The sequence below is a fragment of the Ursus maritimus genome, unplaced genomic scaffold, assembly GCF_017311325.1.
Source record: "Ursus maritimus isolate PB19 unplaced genomic scaffold, ASM1731132v1 scaffold_9, whole genome shotgun sequence".
NCBI lineage: Eukaryota > Metazoa > Chordata > Mammalia > Carnivora > Ursidae > Ursus > Ursus maritimus.
Window position 1 is genome coordinate 64,771,255 of NW_024427107.1, and position 5,756 is coordinate 64,777,010.

At 46.4% G+C, this 5,756-nt stretch overlaps 1 pseudogene; it reads right to left on the bottom strand.

Annotated features, from left to right (window-relative positions):
- Positions 1 to 1,425: 1,425 nt before the first annotated feature.
- On the bottom strand, positions 1,426 to 2,323 carry LOC103661675 (annotated as a pseudogene).
- Positions 2,324 to 5,756: the final 3,433 nt, after the last annotated feature.

Below are 5,756 nucleotides of genomic sequence, written 5' to 3' on the forward strand. Positions count from 1 at the left end.
TTGTTTACACCAATAATTCAAGGTTTGACCACACCCACTCCGTATTATATCCATTTTCTCCAGATCTGCCTCACCCATTGGTCCATCAATCAAACAACTGACCTTTTCCAGGGCACTTATCTCACCTTATTCATCTCTCTATTCCCTTTCCCAGCCCCAGACCTAGCTCCCAGCAGGTGTAAAATATATGCTTGCCAACTAGCATGCATCAGTATTCCAAAAACGTCCCCTGCGATGAATACCATGCTGATGAATTTTGATGAAAGAAGCCTTTCATAAACCTCATTTTAAGATAGAAAAATAGGCATTTGTCATACTGTCCATTACAAACATCAGCTCAGGCTCTTTTTATTTTCTGCCCCAATTTTATAAGTTAAGTTTGATCCATTGGGATGGCCCATATATTCTGAAGCTATTACCATTGCTCGGCCTGTGATCAGATTGCTCCCTGGGCATACACTCAAGCACAGGAGAATGTGATTAGTACCCAGATTTGCCTGCCATCCACCCGCTTGTCAGTGTCTGGATCCATGGCAGTAATGAGCATAATCACGACTGATTCGGTCCCTGAGGTTCATTGTGTAAACTCTGGACTCCTGCTGATTGGAATCTTGATTTCCCCAGATTCCTAGGGAGTTCTGAAATACCGAGAAAAACAAAGGACCTAACAGCAAAGTGAACCCTTGGCCGTCACATGCTTCCTTGCCCAGAGACCTGTCACTTTGTCTCTTGGACACCTTTCCTTGGTTAATATTAGGATAGAATTATGGGGCTCAAACAAGTCATCTTATTGATTCACTGTTGGCCAAGAGGATAGTCTCTGGGGTGAGGTGCAGGGCTGCTTCTTGGACTTAAAACTTGGATACTTTTCTCCCAATGTTTTTTTTTTTCTCTGACATAAGGACAGTGTTGGATCAGAAGACGCCCGTAGACTCCCATGCCGACACCTACACTCTGGCTGGCTCATTAACAAATTTGCATTGTTTCCCTAGTGGAAATTTTTGTAGCTAGGATATTTTCTGTTTGAGGCATTCAGTAAATCCCAGATTCAGAGCTGAAGAAAACCAAAATCCCTACAATTAAGCTTTGTAGTATTACATGCAGTAGAAACCCCAAAGCACCACCTGTTCCAGCAGTCAGCCCAGCTTCCAGAACATAACCTGAATCCTTCCTGTTGTCCTCATTTCCAGCACTCCCATCCCAGTCCAAGTCACCACCATCTCTCCCCTGGATGGACCACTGCCATTGCCTCCTAAGTGGTGTTTCAGCATTGCCCCCAACCCACCAGCCAGAATGTTCTTTGAAAGAGATAAACCAGATTGTATCACTCCTTTGCTCAAACCTTCCAGTGGATTCCTGCTGCATTTAATTTTTTCATTTTTTAATTTTTTTTAGAAACTGTTTATTTTATCAACTGTATTTCCATTTTGTTTGCCTTTGGAAGAGCAGCTTAGGGCCACTCAGGGGTTGTTCCTACCCATTCAGTGGCCTGAGCCGTGGGAGCTGCAGAGCAGGCTTCAGGGCTGGCTGAGCGGTCCGGTCTTCAGCAGGGAACTGCTGACTAGGCACCAAGGGCAACTGGTCGCCTTCAGACCAACCCGTCTGGGACCTCAGGCTGAGGAGCAGTCCACTCACCCTGAAATTCCGCCTGGGTCACAGCCTTTTGAGCAGCGGCCAGCTCTTTATTTTCAGTCTCTTCAGGATCTCTGTAGAAGTAGAGATCGGGCATGACCACCCATGAGTGTCCATGGGAAATGGTGCCATGCAGAACTTCCCGGGCCCAGCATCCACCACCTCAGACCCACCGAGTGAGCTGGCTTGTTGTCGCAAGGGATGGCGATGTCCACACAGCTCAGAGGAGAGTCTGTGCTACACACAGTGCCGGTAGACGGGCTAACATAAGACGTCTCTGTGACTGGTGGTCAGCCCTGGGATCAGTACCCACCAGAAGTCTCAGCTCCCAGAAGGCTGCCTGGAGCTGGTTAGCAGAGGTTCCAGGAGTCAAGTGGCCAGCCACAGGAGTGGCTCCAGTAGCAGCAGCAGACTTCAGCCCAGCTCGCCAGCCAGGATTCCTGGATCATAGGACGCAGACATCAGCTGGGTTTTCAGAGGCAACAATGGCATGAACTGCCAGTAGGAGCTTCTCCCAGGTCCTCTTCAGATTTGTGATATGGATGCCTTCACTTTTCCTTCTGTAGATGTTCTGTTCCATTTGGAAGTCAAGGTTGGTGCTACCCAAGTGGGTTCCTGCAGCAAGGAATTTGAGGGCATCCTCCTTCATTTGCAGGACATCAAGGACTCCGGAGATTGTGAAAGTTTCCCTTTAAGTTATTATGGGAATACAGAACAAAGGATGGTCCCTGCCCTGGGTAGCATGGAAAGGGACTCCCACTGCATTTAACACAAACTCCAATCTTGCCATGGCCAACAAAGCCCTAGAGGTCTGGCCCCTGCCTCCCTCTCTGACTTCATCTCTTTCCACTCTCCTCCTCGCTCTCTGTCCCAGACTCACAGGCCTTTGGCTGCCCCTAGAACACAGCAATGTCTCTTCCCTCTAGAATGTGGGGTCTTTGTCCTTTCCAGTGATGGACCTTTCTCCAGAAGCTAACACATCTTGCACATACTAGGTGCTCAATAAATTTGGGTTGAAAGAATGAATGAACTGTGTATGATGTATACTAAGAATCTGTTAAATCTATTTGTGGTGTGGAAAGTTTTCCTGGAGGAGCTGACCTTTGGTCTAATTCTTGAAGCATGAGGGGGTCTCAGGCCAGGTGCACAGAGCGAGACAGGATGTGGAGCAGGGAACAGATGTGTAATTCATGTCACTGGGCGCCGTGAGCCAGGCCCGCACAGCGTGCTCTGAGAGCATGCAAGAGGAAGTGACTCAAGCAGGGCAGAGGGCTGGCAGGAGGCTTCAGCCAGGAAGTGATGTTTGAGCTGAGCCTTGACAACTGAAGACACAGCTCACAGACAAAGACTAGAAAGAGACATTTCAGGCAGCGTAAGTTTCCTAGACCAGGCAGAGAGTATGGAAGACGATGGTGAGAAGAGGGTACGCCTGCTAAAGATCTGGGATGTTTTTTCCGGAGAAAAATATAGAAAATACAATATAAGTATAGAATACTATGTAAATATAGAATACTATTTTCACCACACCATGGGAAGTAAACAAATAAACACTATCACTGAACAACGAGGAATGGGACTCTGGCAGAAACAACAAGGATGAGTCAGGGAAGGCTTGAACAGATCTGATTTTAAGCACACAAAGTAGAATAATTATGTATGCCCGTCCAAAACATATTTTCTTTGTTATTTTTTTTGGCCAAAGGGCTTTCCGTGTGACCAGATTTACATGCTCTGATGGGCTTCTCTAACTGTGGTGAAGGACAGATATTTAAATTTCCTGTCTATCATACTCAATACTTTTGTAAAATACAACAAAAATAGCATGAACATCAAATTGTAATAAATGTTACCAAACACTCTCAGTTTCTGTACTGATTTCTTCCTGGCCTGGTAAGAAGCCATGTGGTGGACCAGCTCTGATCCATGGACCACACTTGGAACCACACCGCATTAGAGTACCAACTGGCAGGAAGGTGGTGGAGACCATCTAGAAAGGTGCAGGCAGAAGATGGTCTCAGGATCTCATTCGGTCCAGACCCTTGTCTTTGGGCAGGTGGACAAACAAATCAATTATTACTCAGTATTCTGAGTTATACTTCTGTGTTCCTTATCGATATTTACTTCTCCATGAACCCTCACTGAGAGTTGGGGTCATCCACAAACTCATAATATTATTCGATTGAAGAAGAGGGCCCCTTCTCAAGGCAAGGAGATGGTATTCTGCAGAAATGCCTGTTATTCTTCAATGGCCACTGCCAGTTAACCCTTCCATAGGTTGAAGAATGTTACGTTGGGGACATTTTGGCTTAGAATTCAGCACATACTCTCTGACCTACCAAAAATAACAAAAATAATGTTTTAAATTTATATATCCAACTTTATAAATGTATGTGTTTCATTCAGATATGTTCCAGTGCCCTGATCCATCTTTGTTGTACCCACAAGGGTCACATTATGGTTCGATCTTCTGTTTATTTGGTATGGTATGGTGAAAACAGCCTGGGCTGTGGATACATGTTGGAATTCCAGTTGTCATTTTACTAGTTCTATTTGGCAAATAAAGTGACAGAAATTCTATGAGCTTCAGCATCTTCATCTAAAAAACATGTGAGAAATAACTTTCAGAGTCATTTTGAAGATTAAATACCCTATGTGAAACACTTGGCAAACAGTAGGTGCTCAGTAAATGCAGGGCCCTTTACTTTATTTATTTTGTTCCCTGTAGTACCGTTAGCCATGGACTAGAGGAAAAGATTGAGGCTCTCTCAGTTGCCTTTAGTTATAACAATTGCTGGAGTCCGTCCTCAGATGGTTTCTGCTACACTCAATGCAACCAATCCTTCATTCAAGTAATTACAAGCGAATGCATAGTCTCCAGCAGAGCCCAGCCCTATCTGCCCCCAACACAATTGGTGTAATGATAGCAAGCTCTGGAACCTCATCAAGCTCATGGTGCTCAGGCTGTCCCTGAGCACTTTGAATTAAGCTTGCTGTAGAAGAGAGCTCTGTTGGCTTTTGCCCTTCTTTGAGCTTGCGTAAATTACCCCTTGAACTGAGTTTATAGACCAGAGCCAGACGTGTAAGATCAAAGGGAAACTGGGCCTCAGGGACCGAACTGGAAATTGCTTCAAAATGCCTTCAGGTGACATGAATGGCAATGACTCCCCAAGCAGACCCTCACAGGGGGCTTCTCCAGGATCTGGGCAGGCTCTCTTTAGACTGCCCAAGAGGACAGAGGGCTCCCCAGACCAACACGGGCTAATAACACCCACCCTGTGTGAAATATGTGCTTCCTGGCTGCCTGGCCAGTCTAGGCAGAAGGTACAGGAAGTGAGAACCATCATGAAGACAGTCTTTGGCTCTGAACAGCGACCAAGAGAACCTCTGATCCCCAGCACTCCCTCCCCTTCTCCACACAGTCTTGCCAAGCCCTGCCCTGCCCTGGCAGGTATGAGGGTGGCCTGAGCACTCCCTGGCAACTGCTAATGTGCCCCTGGGAATGCTGGGCCTCTCTCCGCTCAGTGCTGGTGCCCCTCTGCTCTGCTCTTTCTCCTGACTCTCCGTCCCAGTGAAATAGGCTGTCCTTGGAGTAATTCTGGAGGTACTGGTGATCAACAGCAAGAAAGGGTCCAACAGATCCTGGGTCTAATCACAGCTCCCCCTCTTACTAGCTTTGTAACCCCAAGTTTCATCTTCGTCACCAGCAAATTGTGGGTGGCAGTGACACCTGCTCATGAGGTTGTGCAATGGACCGATAATGTAGTAAAGCCCTTAGTACAGTGCTTGGCATAGAGTGGATAGTCACCAAATACTCTTATTACTGTGGTTGTTATTTTTATTATTAACGAGCAGCTGGCATGCCTATTCCCGGATGATCAAAAGTAGTTTCGTAGGGCTGCTGGAACCAATTACCATAAACTGGATGGTTTAATACTACAAAAATGTATTCTAGAGACCAGAAATCTGGAATCAAGGTGTCAACAGGGCCTCACTCCCTCTGAAGGCTCTAGGGAAGAATCTCTTCCTTGCCTTTTCTAGCTTCTCATGGCTGTGGGCATTCCGTGGTGTTTCCTGGCTTCTAGACACATCCCTCCAATCTCTGTCTTCACATTGCCTCCTCTTTG